We start from the raw sequence: 16701 nt of genomic DNA on the forward strand, positions 1-16701 counted from the left end.
CTAAATGTGCTAATGAGGGTCATTAGTGATACTTTAGGAACTTAATGGTTCAATACTAAAACCTCCAACCTGCGAATGGTTTTATTTTTCCTTTAAACCCAAACTGTTGTTGGTCCTAGAAAGACATGTGACTGTGCCACTTGGTACTGGAATCCATCTCGAATCTGATACTTTTTCATGCAGATGGGGAGACTGACCGGGAGGAAGGCCCAAGGAATAGAAGCAATCAGATCTTTGTATTCAGATGGCTTTCAAAACTGCCTCACCTCGCCTAAGAGGATACACATAAAGAACCAGAGGGGTCGCGAGCAACTTGGGGGGGGGGTTGCAGCTGGATTCGGTTTTTCACTTGTGACCCCCTCTCCCGGGCCATGAAGAGCGGCAAGGTGGCGGAAGGCAGCTGCCGGCAAGCCGTGCAGCATTGCTGGGGCTGCGGGACTCCAGGAGTGCAGCTCAACTGCAGGAGGAGGCTAGGCAGCGGGAGAGTGAGGCCAGCGCCGGGGCAGGAGCAGACGCGCAAAGGGCCAGCTGGGGCATGGTTGCTGGGTGACTGAATGCTTCTCCAGCTGGGAGAGGGCAGGGTCCCTCAGACAGCAGGCTGGGGGATAGGGTTAGGGCAGAGGACCCAGAGGTAAATAAGGGCACATGGGGGTCAGAGGAGGAGGCAGAGGAGAGGAGGGGGGGGGGACCCCAAAGGGACACGGAGCAGAAAAGAGGCACAGAGGAGAAAGAGATGGGGGGGGGGGAGGAGCCTGCAGGGAGGAAGGGCAGAAGGGACCGCAAATGCCTTGAAGGAACCCCAGGAGGGCAAGGAGTCTGGTGATAAGTGGGGAGGAAGAGACCCAGGGCAGTGAGGGTGGAAGCGGGGGATCACACAAATTCATTTAACATTTTAGGGGGTCGTGGTATCACAAAGTTTGAGAACCCCTGGTTTAGGGTAAGAATTTGCACATTACAAGTTTCTTAGTGTGTCAGAATCAGCTGGAGTCTTTTGTTTATTTTAACTCGGTAACTTACTTTTATCTGTTTTCACTTGCAATCACTTAAAACTTCCTTTTTATACTTAATACATGAGGTTTGTTTATTATTAAGTCCAGTGTAAATAATTGTTACATGGGGGACCAACCACTGTGCATATCTCTCTTCCATTGTTAAAGGGGACAAATATCTTTAGGAGCTTTCTCAATATAAAACATTTACACAGAGTAAGACAGATTTATTTGGGGGTTTGGTCCCATTTGGGGGTTGGTTTCCTGGGTGCTATCAGCAGCCTTATAGCTGAGCCCTCCCAGAGCTGATCCGTGCATTGGCTGATGGAAACAAAAGCTTATAGGAGGACAAGGTGGTACGAGCCCCAGAGAGCAGGAAGGAGGGCTCAGTGAGTTGATTAGACTGGGTATCAACCCCATGAGGAGTTTATAATCCAACGCATCACATAGTCACATTTTTATCTAATTCCCTAAAAGTAGTGGCCTTTCAATACAAACAACAACAAAAAATCCTCATGAAAAGATTCCTATTTTTATTGAAAAGTGAGACATTTTAAAACAAAAATACCTGAAAAAATTTCCATTAGTTTCCTGATTTACTCTCTTAATACTATATACTTCTGGAAAAACAAAGAAGTGAATGAGAGAAAGAATAAGCCAATCTGCTTCTCCTGCCAAGAAGCGTATTAACTTTATTTGAATTTTACCACTCCAAGTGGTAGACACAGATATAGATCTGGTCTGGGACTGAGCTGACCTCTTATTTTGTAAATCTGGACTTTGATTGGCCTTCTGAAGCACATCACTGTGGACTATATTTTTGGGACAGAGAGTGTATTTAACAGGATATTGCAAAATCCTGAGAAGGTTTATGGTGCTCTAAATGTAATTTTATTATATACAATTATCATGCTATTTAATATTGATAGTTAATGAAGTTAATTATTTAATAAGTTTGGCAAGTTAAAAAAAAGAGATCCAAAGAGACTTCTAAAATTGGGGTTTTTAAAAGGATGTAAATAACTTAGATGTTTAACACCCACTGAAAGTCAACTTTAGGTTCCTATATTTTGAAAATCTTGGCTTGAGGGTCCTGGAAAGACCCTTTCCATGGTACTGACTAAAATTTTGGAACAAACAAGCCAGGGAACGTGTGAAAAATCCAGAAGTGTTAATATTAAGATCTAGTAAATATTTGGAGAAGATACTTTGGGAAGTTTAGTTAGTTCTGAGGTTTCAAGCTTGCATGGATGTAGTTGGTCTTTGCCTTATTTAAAACCCATTAAAACAAGCGGAAAGACTTTTATTAACTTAAATTATTTTTGTGTCAGGCTGCTAGTTGTTTACCTCAGTGATGAGCCAGTGTTTCCTAAACCATCAGAGAGGCAAGACAGCATCAGCTGCTGCTTAAAGTGTACATGTGGTTAAAGAAATCCCCAGCCCTCAGTATGCTTCAGGTGACAACGGAAGTCTGTGACCATAGTTATTTTCCAAAAGAGTGACATTATGCAGGCAGTTCAATAGTCAAATTGGGTGAACATTCATACATATTCTGTATTGATCATGAACTTTATCCCTAGAAGCCCTTTTCAGAATGTCACACACTCATGTCACATGCAAACAATTCTAGCATAGATTAAATGCAGTAGTCTAGATGTTCACAGCTGTTTGTTGCAGAACACAGTACAGCATGCTTGGCTGGTACGTGATGGTCATAGCTGCATAAAGAGTGGATTCATTCTTCCTCTAAAGCACCGTATCATAGTGTGTATCGGAGGCAATATATAAACACCTACAAAAAGGAGCTGTGTTAGGGTAGGAACTTGTTTAGATCCAGACTACACCATTCCTGGGTAAGGGCAAATGAATCACTTGACACATTGCTTCTTTTGCATTGCTGTTCCTATCCAGCTGAAAATGGGATGCAAACTCATGGATGAGAAACTTCCCCTCTATATGTGTTCTAAGGAAGATATTGTGTAAGAACAATAAAATAAGATAAAAATGCAACTGAAAGAAAATGTGAGATTGAAACATCACACTGAAATTCTGTACCCAATGATGTCAAATGGGAGTTTTACTGATGTAAATGGGGCCAGAGTTTCACCATGGATTTTTTTCAAGCAAGGGGCAAGGCATGCTGGTAAACTAGCCTGCTTAATTTCTTTCGCACTGTTGTTCTCTCTTGATCCCTGGATTCATGGGAGTGGTACAGTAGCTGGTCCATTACCTCAAACCTAATGATTGTTTCCTTGGGTTTCCCAAGGCAGGTGCTGAGAATGCAGGGCAGTCACTCACAATTCAGCTCACAGGATGCCTTTTAATGTCCAGTTTGAGTGGTGATGCTAATATTGTTAGTAATGTGCTTTAAGAAAACCACAGATGTGCTAAGAGCCTCAACACGGACCTGGGGCTACTACAGAATGGATTTATCAGTTTCAACAAGAAGTCCCTGGGATTGATTTGTATCAACCTTTATTTTAAAAAGGCTTCCAAAAGCACTCATATCAGCATAACTGGGGTCAAGTCACTTTCTAGATTGCTCCCTGCAATCCTGATACCGAGGCTGTCTATAAATATGGCAAACCATGCATGTGCTTCTTCTTGGAGCTCCCCCTCACCCTGCTTCCAATACACAGCTTCAATTCTAAGCAGGAGCAAGAGAAACTACCACTTCTTTCAGTTCCCAGTTGTGTTCTTTGCTGAAACACCTCAAATTAGTCTTCCAGCCTGCTGACATGCCCAAGTAGGCTCTATGTTGAGTGAGGTACTCTCATCTCATTTACATCAAGGTTATTTGAGCAGTGTCTGGCATATAAACTGCACATGAGTTTGTTCCACATGAGATCAAGACTGGGTGCTTGTCACCCTCCAGGAGTCTCTCTCATCCCTTTCTCTCCCATCCCCATCCCCTTTCAGGCTATCCCAGTGAGCAATATGTTTAAATACAACTGGGGTTTTACTAGAAACTAGAGCCTCTTTGTCTCCTCTAGAGACTAAATCACATCCTTATCTATTACTTATCTTCTCTAAGTCAGAAATTGCACTTGAACAGTGTTCGGTTAGCTGTAAAGGAGGATTTTATTTTTAGGGAAATTGGAATATATGCATTACACAAGAGTGTCTGTCTTCATGTTTTACCTTACCCTTGTCATGCTAAAGATTGCCAAGGGAAACTGCTTCTGAACATCAGTGTTTAGGCAACCTAAGCAAGTCAGCCGATGGCTTATTGGAAAAATTAACCTGTTTAGAACTGCACCAAGAATGGGCCTAGACTACTTTTACCTAAAACAGTCAATGAAGATTGTTTACTAAGTAATCTGTTAGCAAACCTGGAATTTGAGGACAGATACATGAAGTTTTATCATCATCAAATGACTGGCCATTTTCTTGAAAAATGATGGCGCTGCACTTATTCTTATTTCATCAGCAAAGTCCTGATAAAGCAGAGTTATGGAAGCATTCTGCTACAGAGTGATTACTTCTTTTTGGTGGGGTAGGGGTGGGGCTTTGAGAGGCCACAACTGAGATCATTCATAGTGGCCGCAAAAGATATGATCATTTCAAGCTCCTTGTGGTCTGTAGCATGTTATTATTAAAATATTCTCAAATTTAACAGTTTTAGAGCATTGCCACTCTAATCCTTCATAATAATAAGGAAATGATTTTTACAATTCCATAGGTACTCAGTTTTTTTAAGTGCAAACCCATGTGTGTTCATCACACTTCAGAATCCTGGAAACATTAAAAAGCAAATTCCCTGCTCTGTGGGATTATATGAGCTAAATATAATAGGGTGAAAACATAATACACCCAGGTGGGAAGGACAGCAGGGAATTTAAATAGGAATTAGTGAAGACAGGAGTAAACAATGGTTGCACTGTAGTACTGTGCTTATTCTCTTTCACACTAATAAACCTTAATAGTCAGAACTGACAGAAATTACTACTGCCATGCATGTTAGGCCATGATGAGAATCTAGGATACTGGATCTTGATCATTCAAGCAGTGCCCTAATTAACAGCAAGGCCATCTGCTGGAAAGACCACCAGGGCTTCTGACAGTGGTAAAACCCGAACACGATAATCCCTCAGTAGTTAAAGATCCATCTACTATTTCCGGAACTCTGCTGCTACCTGACACCCACACAAGAATCAGAGCTGCAAGCTCATTGGTAAGTTCCCGCTGTGGGGCTGAAAAATTAAATCACCATTTTACTGAATTATAGCTAGCAGTCTGCCATTACTTCATGTATTGGTAACTTCATGAATTGGAAACACTTTGGGATGAATTTGTTAGTAGCCTTGCAAGAATTGCCTTGTAAGAATCAGTTAGTGTGACTTTTTTTATATTGCAACTAAAGCACTATTTAAAACTGTTAATACACTTGTAACTAGCATTAACTCCATATTGTAACTGAAACCCCATTTTAAACTCTCTACTGCCTTAAAGTTAGGTGTGTATCTGTAATCTACATAGGCGGTGGGCAAAGACCCCAGCCCAGCCCAGCCCCCAGCCTCTCCCCCACTTCTGCTGCCGAGGCTCCACTCCCCATGGGAGACAAGCAGCCTTCCCGCCTCTCCTCCCACCACAGGGAGGCAGGGCAGGACAGTGCACCGTGCCCTCCCTGCAGCATGGAGAGGGCAGGAGGTGTGCCCTGGCCCTGGAGCATGGGGAGAGCAGGTGGCGGGTGGTTCCAACTGCCCTGACCCTGGAGCATGGGTGCTCAGGGGCAGCAAAACTCCACCCCCAGAACACCCCAGTAGGCATTTGGGGGGGGGGGGGCAGAATGTGGGCGGGGCGGGGCTGAGCTGGTGGTTTGGGAAGGCAATGCCGTCCCCCGCCTACCAGACCCGCCACCCATGGTAATCTTATTTAGAAGTGTGAATGTGTGTGTAAAACAAGGGTGGGGAACCTTTTTTGGGTCGGGGGTCACTGACCCATGGAAAAATCAGTTGGGGGCCACACACAAGTAAAAAACCCTCACTGTGGCCCCTGAGTGAAGAGACAGTTACTTCTCACACTCCCCTCACACACCAGAGCCTAGGTGGCCGCAGGCTAATAGATTTTGTGTGCTCCAGCCCCACGGGGAGGAGGGGTTGGAGTGCCAGCTTGGGCTCCCCAATGCTGAGGGGACCCTGAGTTATGGCCCCTGGGCCTGAGGTTCCCCATCCATGGTGCAAAGGGATCAGTCCTGTGTGGGTGACCAGCTGCCAGCACTACCTCAATGGCAGAAGAACAGTGGCAGTGAGTCCCGTAAAAGAACCCACAAAGAAAGAGAAACAAAAGCCCCATCAAGAAAAGATCAAAGTCCCATCTGCCGTTAACTGATGATTCATAGTCACACAGGGTGTGTCTAGACTACACCTCTCTGTCGACAGAGAGATGTAGATTAGGCACAGCGAAATTGCTAATGAAGCAGGGATTTAAATATTCTATGCCTCATTAGAAGGGCTCGACAAAACCTCTTACCCACTGTCCTATGGCAAGTAGATTTTAGCAGCTGGCGAGCTGTTGACGGGGCGGGGCTGACCCACTGCAGCGAGGGCGACCTGTCCTGCACTCCAACGACACCGACCCGCGAGCTGCATGGGGAGCGCGGCGCTCTGACAGCAGTCTGCGTCATTTGCTCCCATGCAGCTGCCCCGCCGAGGGGGGCTGAATCCTGGGACGGGAGGCGGAAGTGGGGGTGGGGCCGCACACGGACTTAGGATGGGGGCAGAGTGTGCGTGCGTCCCTGACATCAGGGGGAGAGGTGCCAGCACAAGAGAGCACTGCATTCAAAAGGGGAGTAGAGGAGAGCAGAAGAGAGGAGGGAGGCAGAGGAGAGGAGGGAGGCAGGGGAGAATGAAGACGGAGGAGAGTAATGGAGGGAGAGGGGAGAACAGAGGAGTGAACTAGAAGACGGCGGTGGGTGGAGGAGTGAAGGGTGAGGATGGAGGAGGTCAAAGAAGGCAGGAGGAAGACAGGGAGCGGAGCAGAGAGCAGAGTGTGGGGGCAGAGGACGTGAAAAGAGAAGCAGAGGCAGGAAGTAGCCCAGGACAGAGCTCCTTAGGAGTGCGGCGGACAAACATGCTGTCCCGGTCGTCCCATTCTCCGGTGGGGGTCATGCAAAGGGGGTGGTGAGTCCCTTTTTTGTCTGGCAAGTAGGGTTTTGTATAATTTGTCGAGCCCTACTCATTAGCATAAACATGGCTGCCGCTTTTTTCGAAACAGTTTTTTCAGAGAAAACGGCAGTCTAGACGTGGATCTGTGGAAAATAAAGCCTTTTTCGACAGATCCTGTAAACCTCATTTCTCAAATCTAGACTGCCATTTTTTGTGTGAAAAAACTGTTTTGAAAAAAAGCGGCGGCCATGTTTATGCTAATGAAGCACCAGATATTTGAATCCCGGCTTTATTAGCAATTTCAATGTGCTTGATTTGCATGCCTCTGTCAACAGAGGGATGCAGTCTAGACGTAGCCACAGTGTCCTGGGGCAGTGGGACAGGACTAAAACATATAAAAAGATGAGTGCAAAACTAGAGTATTGGGTCTTTTGGTTCCACAATCTTCCTTCAGGAAGATCAGTGCGCACTGACACAACCTGTCTCCCCTCATGTTTAGAGCCCCTGGCCAATGGACTAGCATGAGCAACCGAGGCTGGTAATTATAGCCCATTTGTAGAACCATGTGTGTGTGTGGTGGGTAATTTTAGTAACTAAGGTCAGTAAAAGAATTCTGCCTTCACAATAAATGTGGCATATTGCCTGATGCCCCAAATAAGATTCTGTTAGTTCTATTTCTAAGGGTATGTCTACACTACCACCCTAGTTCGAACTAGGGTGGCTAATGTAGGCATTCGAACTTGCAAATGAAGCCCGGGATTTAAATAGCCCGGGCTTCATTTGCATGTTACTGGGCGGGTACCATTTTTAAATGCCCGTAGTTCAAACTACCAGCTTTTAAAAATGGCGCCCGCCCGGGAACATGCAAATGAAGCCCGGGATATTTAAATCCCGGGCTTCATTTGCAAGTTCGAATGCCTACATTAGCCACCTTAGTTCGAACTAGGGTGGCAGTGTAGATATACCCTAAGAGTAGACATACCCTAAGAGTCTAATAGCATTACTCCTCTGTGAGCAGACTTGTTTATAAACTATAGCGGCAGAAAAGTTAAACACACATTTCCTTGTTTATGAACAGCAGATAACAGGCCAGAATCTCACTTAACGGGCCAGTAAACAGTTCCCCCAGAGGAAGCTAGCAGAGCTTGCTCTTTCATCAGTGAACACTTCCCCTCCTGAGCCTCCCACACAGAGGATATGACAGAGCACAGCAGCAGAGTCAGGAGTTTGGTAGAGTTCAGTCACACTATGCGAGTCCTCAGCTGCAGTAAGTTAGTGCAGCCGGGAGACCATCCTAACTCCAGATGAAGCTGGATGTAGATGTGCCCTGAGGATCAGTGTTCCATAACTGATTGATCCAAGCCATAATCTGCAGAGGAAGCTTTCTCTTTGGAAGGTTGTATGTAGTTGTCATGGTCATGAGGGATGGGCAGCAGCTTGGGGACTAAGGGGTTAACTGTACCTAGCCAGGTAGCAGTCAGCCAATAGAAATGCAGATAGGGATTTCAAACTGAGACAAAGGAATTTTGGGGTTTTCCCTCCTTTGTCTCTGTGCCAGTTTGCTCTCTAGATACTGAGGGAAATGGAAGACATGTCTTTCTCCAAGAAAAAAACTCTTCAAAATGTGTAAGTAGGGTAAAGTTTAGATAAATCCATTAGGTTTTATTGTTTTCTGTTGTGGGACTTTGGATCTGATATCTGTGCTGTTAGAAATGGATTTTCCTTCCTTTTGTAAGTTTTGAGCCCATGGGAAAATTCCCCATGAGTATATTAATTGGTGACTTTTCCATCTAGTCATTATGCTTGCAACAGGAGTATTGCTTTGATAATAAAAGTTCTTTCTTTTTTTATTAACCTGGTATTGGTTCAGTTCTCTGTCCTGGAAAATCTGTCTGTGGGTTCCTGCATGTCTCTGACTAGAGGACAGCAACCACAGACTGCAGTTTATATTTTCTCTCTTTTTCAAGCTCTTTGGAGAAAAGAGCTTGGGGTGCTTTGGGGTTGGTTTCAAGTATCCTCTTTGTGGGTTCAAAAGCACTTGATGATGGCAGCAGATTTTTTTATCCCCAAAATCTAGCTTTTTAGGATTTTGGGGGGAAGTTTTATACCAAAGCCTGGAGAGAAGGTTTTGGGGAACTTTTGCAGGCCCCCACTTCTGCATTTATAATGAGTGGGGAATCAGCCTTGACAGTAGTCCTAGGTTTTTGTACACTGTGTCACTAGTGTACTTAATTTGCAAATGAATGGAAACACAAAAGGAAGTCTTTATCCATGAGGTCTGGAGAATGATCACATTATTCATCTAGTATACATCCAGACATTTAGATTAGACAATCAGTATTGAAAATGTTGGCTGAAGAGATTGATCCTGCTCCCCATTCAAGTCAATAGAAAAACGCCTACTGTCCTGAATGGAGAGGGCTTTAGGAGTCCATCCATGGAGTGTAAGTAACTTTACACAAATAAAACTGTAGGAAAAGAAATAAAGCTTCTCTGCTTAAGGAAGAGCTACCTTTTCCCCTCTCTCTTGTGTACGCCTGTCTAGGATGCAAGCAAAGATCCTTCCAAAACTGGGGCAGGGAAGTTGAGAAGAAAACAGAAGTGGGAATGTGGAGCAGAAAGCACAGTGACACAAGAAGCGGGGAGTGGGAAGATGGAATGGTGTGGGCGAGAAAGGGGGGGAATAAGAGATGGAAGTGTGTATGGGGAGATTTAGGCAAACCAGTATCTGAACCACTACTGCTTATTGCTAAAAGCAACCAAGGTAGCAAGCCGAAAATGGGTGTATGCAGCAGCCTCAGCATGACCGTGTCAGAAGGGGAGGGGATTTCAATGTCACAGAAAGTTCAGTTTGACCCCATGTCCTTCCAGATGATGAGGTCTCTGTCTAAAGTGCTGAGCTAGACAAGCTTTCAGTTTTCTAAATGCGTATGTCCCCACAGGGATGTGGTTGTCAGGGCCTCAAGGCATGCAAACTCTGAAAAAACACATCTGGATAACTGACGATCAGAAGGCAACCTCTTCCCTAACCTTTAAAATTGAGTTCTTAAGTTTTCTTTGAGTGGCATGTTATTGTAATACTAATGCATAAACAGGGAAGAAAAGTTTAGAGTAGTTGGATTCTTTGGGAGGGGCTGTCTCTCTGGAGACATCTTGTGGTTCCCTCCAGCAGATCGATGATTGGCCGTCAGAAGACTGCCACTATGTCACTTGAGAGCCACTCCCAATGTCGGTAATTATTGAGGGTTGGAATGTTTTACTAAGCTGTGACGGATATGTGTAAGCACTTAAGACTGAATAAAGTTTAGTTTTAAGTGAAAGCAATCCTGTGGTGTGCTGTTTGGGCCCTGAACTGCAACCGCTAACCTCTGAAATCCTGTACCTCAAAGTCTTTGAAGTAGTTACTGCTTTGTCCACCACAAATCTTTAGACCCTCCCGTAACGTGGAAATGTAGTAGTAAAAGAACAATATAGGCATCCCTTCTTCATTTAAAAGAAGTATTTACTGGAACCCAACTGGTTGAAATAAGAGGAAAATCTGCTTTTCAGACACGAATAAAGGTACAGTAAACTTCCGATAATCTGGCACCTTTAGGACCCAGGGGGTGCCAGATTATCAAATATGCCAGACTATTGGAAGGGGGGGCTATGAGGGGTCTGGGGTGGGGTGGAGGACATGGGGGGGCGGTGCTGTGGGACCAACCCGGCAGCACCCCAGCTGCTCTGCCCCAGGCGTCCCCAAGTCAGCTGTTGCTGAAACTGACCAGCGGCTGACTCGGGGAAGCCCAGGGCACAGCGGCTCCAGTTGTCCAGCTGCCTGGAGCACTTCCGGGTTCCAGGTGGTGCTGGACTATCAGGAGTGCTGGACCACTGGATTCCGGACAATTGGAGTTTTACTGTACATCTAAACTAAATTCTGTTGTCAAATTCTGTGGGAATTTGCATATCTTCTTCTGGTCTCACTTTCGAAAGTGGATCTTTCGAAAGTGAAAGTAGTGTGGATGCAGTTTTTTCCGGAAAAATCGCATAAACTTCATTTTTAAAGGAAGAGTGGGGTTTTTTTTTAAAGGGTTTTTTCCCCCAAAAAACTGCATCCAGACTTTCACTTTTGAAAGATCCACTTTTGAAAGTGAGATTGGAAAAAGATATGTGAATTCCCGCAGAATCTGCATATCCTCTTTCGAAAACAGAACGTAGTCTAGACATAGCCGAAGTCTCTATGCAGTGATGATCCCACCAAGAAATGGATGAGTTGCTGGATGCCAAAAGTTCCATGGAAGCCAAAAATAAAGTTGAAAGAGAAGGAAAAATGTTTGACGATTGAGTGTGGAAAGCTTCAGCCTTGAGAAGCAGCGTTCTGTGATCTCTGCTGCCCTACAGACATGTACCTCTCCTCTTTCAAAGCTCTGGGAAGGTATCTGATAGCTATGTGAGTTGCTCTCTTTAGGGAACAAACAAAGAACAAACCACTGTAATGCCTCTTTTCTGCCCTGACAGGAACACAACAGCAGGAAAACTGCTGCTGTAGGGAGAGGGCTGGAGAGATTGCTATGCTGCTTTGACATTCCTCAGCATGAACAGCTCACAGAGCTATGAGGGAATCCCAAAAAGTGCAGTGACCTTCCCTTAATACTGCACTGTGGGATGCTTACCCACAGTGCTTTGCTCTATTCTTATGCCACAAGGTATACCGATTTTGTGGAAAAAGGGTTTTGCGCAAAAAGAAAATGTCCACACTGCTTGTTTTTGCGCAAAAACCCCAGCACAAAAATGGATCGGCAGGAAATATGCAAATGAGATTGTGACCCATGCAAATGAGTCCCTCATTAGCATATTTTTTGCGGAGAAAACGTTCAGTGTAGTCGTAGCCGAAATGTCGACAATGGGAAGCAGAAAAACTGGTTTCACCAGTTTTGACTTATGGTGACTTCTGAATTTCAGTAGCACTTTTGTTGCCAAACTTTCCCGGTATAGACTTTAACCTTTGAGAACATGCAGAAAGTGCTTTTCTGGAATCCATTATTCTGATCTTTGCCTTTAAATGGGCACTGAAGGAGAGTTCACAGATAATTCACAGCTACCTCAGCCCCCAGCACGTGTCCCTGCAAGGAGCAGTGTTTTGTGCATGCTAGTCTGAGTTTTACATTTTTCATATACCCGTTGCTGCTTCTTCCTTTGAAATATTCATCTTCGCACTCGGAATTGTAGCTTATACAAGGCTAATTTTGATTCAATGCAAATTGAAAAGTGAACCAGTGTTTCTGATCTTTCCCAATTAGAACATTTTTTATAAAATGCCACAAATTTAATAAATAATTTTTTTGCAAAGGTGATGTATAATGGATTTCACCTTTGCTTAGCATTTAAGACTCTAGCATTTTGTTGTTACAAAGCTGCAGTTTTAAATATGCTACCCTGCTCAATAATAAAATATTCAGATGCTGCTTTATTGTGAGATGCCTTCAACTGAATTCGGCCCTTTAGAAAAGCTGAGTGGTCTCCCAGGCTCTGAAGGAGGATGCAAGAGGCAGAGGGAGGTGAGGAATGCATGGCAGATCGACAGGTTCAGAGATTGCTGTTAGTTGATTGCAATATTCCTGAGGACAGACATCAAGGTGGGTAATACATTTATAAATCTTATAAATAGAGAGGGGACAATCTTACATTATTAGCTCTAAGTCCTGGAGCATAAAAGGCTCAGCTTCTCTTGTTGTGGTATAAAGGAAGATCATAAGCATTTGTGTGCAGATTCCTGTGAAAAATCTGTGTATGGCATTCACCACTCTACAAAAGCTAACCTATTAATTCATCCCCCTAGATATGCACCATACAGTGCAGAATGAAGTGGTCTAATCATTATGTCCACTTAAAGGCACTTGGGAAAATTGTTTCCTATGAAAAGACTTAACTTATTAAATACAAGGCTTGATGTAAACAATGAAATGAGTTTGCCACATAAAGAGATGGGGTTCATATTCAAGCAACATACTGATCCATGGGCAACCAGGAGCCTTGGTTATATAGGCCTTTTGGACTCAAAGATTTTGATCACAGGTAGGGTTGCCAGGTGTCCTATATTGAATCATACAGTTCGGTATTTTCACCTCCTGTCCGGTAAAAAATTTCAGAAAATATCGGACACCTGAAATGTCCAGTAATTTCTGATTTTTTTCCCAGACAGGAGGTGAAAATCCTGGGCTGTCTGGCTCAATACTGAGGTAGACTGGCAACCCTAGTGCTTATCGGGTTCCATAGGGAAGCTGTCTGGCCCAGCGCAGGGAGGCAAGATTGTGGGCAGCCGCTGGCAGCCTGTTAGGGCCAAAAAGCCTCACCACGTGTTTTTTAAAGGGGGCCACAGTGTTTTGTTTTGGTTTTTTTGCTTAACAACTCTTGGAGTCCTTTTTTCCCCCCCAGTACTTTTTCTGAAGCCATTTGGAAACCCTAATCACAGGCCACTAGAATGTTGGAGAATGTAATCATTAATGTTAATCTCAACTTCCCTTTAATGATCCTAAGCCCAAATCCAGCCCTTCTCCTGCAGAGAGCCCCTGCAAATTATACACTGATGGATCATGGCAGGAGCTGGTTATGGAAGAATCTCTGAAAAAGTATTGGCTTTTAATGGCACATGCTGCAGTCATTCAAGGCCAGTCTACAAGGAGTTGCTAAATCCCTGGTTCCTTAATTATTCCATGAATGATTTAATACTTGGGCTTCTGTAGATTATACTACGTGGACAACATGAATTCTTTCCTACCTACCAGCTGTCAGTGTGGCCTCTGGCCACAAGAAGTCACAGTTCAGTGAGGAACTAGTTCAAGTGCTGGAACAGTGGAGGCAGATATGGGGTGATGTGATAGAGGTGGAAGAGAAAGAGAGGATGCTGCTACTCCTACGATCAGGGGTGGCAGCTCTTTTGTGATAAGAGAGGAAGTAACATAGGCAGAAAGGCAGAGGAAGGAAGGAGTTGGCCCCCTTTTACCAGCAACTATGGTTCTCCCAGAAAGGTAAGAGTTAGACGACAGGATAGACTCACTAAAGGGAGGGGGATTAGCACAGCTAAAAGGGCTGCCTTTGGTGGGGAAGAGGGGGAGGTGGATGGGGAGAGAAACAGAAAACTAGAGTGGAGAGAAAGACAACAGAGGATGGAAAAACAGGAGGAGTGAGGGAACATGAAGTGGATAAAAAGGCGCTAATAGGGAAGAGAAAGAATGAGAGGAAAGATTCTGATTGTCTGGAAAAGAGAAGAGATGACAGAAGGGGGAAAAGTAGGAAGAGACACAACAACTTGGAAATGGAGAAGATGAAAATAAAAAGCAAAGAGAAAGAAATGGAAGAAGGTTAAAAAAAAAGTAACAAAAACAACAGGAAATTAGGGTTGCCAGGTATCTAGTACTGATCCGGACAGTCCGGTATTTTCGCCTCTTGTCCGGTAAAAAAAGTTCAGGAAAATACTGGACACTTAAAATGTCCGGTATTTTCTGATTGTTTTCCACTGCCAGGAGGCAAAAATACTGGACACCTGGCAACCCTACACACACTCAGCAACTGGGCCTGGCCCTCGGCTCCCGTTCGCTTACCCGGTTCTGCAGGGAAGCTGCCTTCTGGCTCCAATCAAGAAAACAAGATGGTTGCCGGCAAAAAGCCTAAAGACTTTTCTTAAAAGGGCCATGCTGTTTTAATGCTGCTGTATTTTTTGTTGTTGTTTTTTCTTTGCTTAATAACTCTCGGGGTCCTTTTTGGTCTCCCCGTTTTTTTCCCCCTCAACAGAATTTTTTCCCTGGTGTTTTTTTTGGCGGAGGGGGGTACGGGATGTTCTGTATTTTTGGTTAAACCATCTGGCAACCCTACAGGAATTTATGAAGCCGAATTCCCAAGAATGCCGTATTAGCATTGAATAGCCAGCATCAACAAAAGTGGTATAAGCATGCACAAATACAGGCCCCTTTCATGGACAATACCACAAAAACACACTCAGTATTTACATGATAAACTTAAAAAACAACAAATGGTCTGGTAGCACTTTATAAACCAACAAAACATGTAGATGGTATCATGAACTTTTGTGGGCATGACCCAGTTCTTCAGATGTATTTACAGACCGCTACAGCACTTATACACTTTTTAGTCTGGGCGTCCATTTTCATACCTCAGTTTTGGGGAGTCTAACTTGAGATACCTTAGGAAAGCATGATTTTTAGAAAGTGCTGAACACCTGCCCTCTGGAAATCAGGCCCTTTTAAGGTGTCTCAGGATGGACAAGCAATAACTTTGAGGCACCCAAAATCACTAGCTACATTTGAAAAGAATTAGGCTTTCGTTTTCACTGGCATTTCTAAGATGCTCAGCGCCATGGTACAATTTCTGACCAATTCACTTACATTAACAAATTACGCCTCAATGCCCTAGTGTGATAGGAAAAATATTGTCATGGTACTCAAATATCTGCACACGTATTTCCCTCCAGATTCACCCCCATGTATGGGGCTACTTAGACATGCAGCAGCCCCTGAATACACACAGAATATATACCCATTTAGGTACAGGAAGGTATGCGTACTTCAGCACCGTCAAAAATAGGTTATATACAGACTTAATGTGGCTCTACTCTATAGATAGCTTTCATGCTTTAATTCAAAGTGCTTACACATGATGAATTACAGCCTAGCAAAGCAGTTTGGCTTATACTTGCAGGCTGTGTCTACACTGGGCCACTTATTCCGGAAAAGCAGCCGCTTTTCCGGAATAACTTGCCAGCTGTCTACACTGGCTGCTTGCTTTTCCGGAAAAGCAATGATGATCTACTGTAAAATTGTCAGTGTTTTTCCGGAAAAACTATTCTGCTCCTGTTCGGGCAAAAGTCCTTTTCCGGAAAAATTGTTCTGGAAAAGGGCCAGTGTAGACAGCCCAGTAGTCTTTTCTGCAAAAAAGCCCCGATCGCGAAAATGACGATCGGGGCTTTTTTGCAGAAAAGCGCGTCTACATTGGCCACGGATGCTTTTCTGGAAAAAGTGCTTTTCCGGAAAAGCATCCTGCCAATGTAGACGTGCTTTTTCCGGAAATACTTATAACGGAAAACTGTTCCGTTTTAAGCATTTCCGGAAAAGGGTGCCAGTGTAGATGTAGCCGCAGTGTATGTATAAGCTAAAGGAGCAAACATTATGCACGCAGCAGTCATAGCTCATATTCAGCTACATCAGAACCTGCCAGTGAAACTCAGGTTATTGGCCAGGACAGCAGGGCTGTTTCTCCCTTTTTTCCAACAGTGCCATTCAATTTTCAACTTCCATCTGGACAGCCACCAGAAACCAGCTGAGGAGATTTTTAATGGAATGTCTCGTTATTGATTTATGTCATGGCAAAACACCTCCAGGTCCCAGGCAGGGCCTCCATTGTGCTAGATGTTACACATACATCCCTTTCTGCCCCCTCAAAGGAGAATTAGCTGAAGAAAAGACAAACGCTGAAACACCCAGAGAAAATATTATTGAGTCAACAGGGAAAGGACCAAAGAAATTTCTTGTCTAAATTCTAGGCTGGGGGTGGGAAACCTAAGGCCCAGGGGCTAGATGCAGCCCTCGGCTTGCCTGGATCCAGCCGCAAGG

The 16701-nt window shown here is 44.3% G+C and overlaps 1 protein-coding gene and 1 long non-coding RNA gene across 2 annotated transcripts in view; one reads left to right on the plus strand and one right to left on the minus strand.

Moving 5' to 3' along the window:
* TSPAN32 (tetraspanin 32) overlaps window positions 1-16701 on the minus strand; it is a 76354-nt gene that overhangs the window by 18435 nt on the left and 41218 nt on the right. The window lies entirely within an intron of this gene.
* LOC142829242 (uncharacterized) overlaps window positions 8187-16701 on the plus strand; it is a 51946-nt gene continuing 43431 nt past the window's right edge. Inside the window, exon 1 of the long non-coding RNA XR_012903669.2 lies at window positions 8187-8722. This is a non-coding gene — a long non-coding RNA (uncharacterized LOC142829242). The remainder of the gene's footprint in view (window positions 8723-16701) is intronic.

The sequence above is a fragment of the Pelodiscus sinensis genome, chromosome 5 (assembly GCF_052426305.1).
Source record: "Pelodiscus sinensis isolate ZL-2025 chromosome 5, ASM5242630v1, whole genome shotgun sequence".
In the NCBI taxonomy this organism is placed as follows: domain Eukaryota; kingdom Metazoa; phylum Chordata; order Testudines; family Trionychidae; genus Pelodiscus; species Pelodiscus sinensis.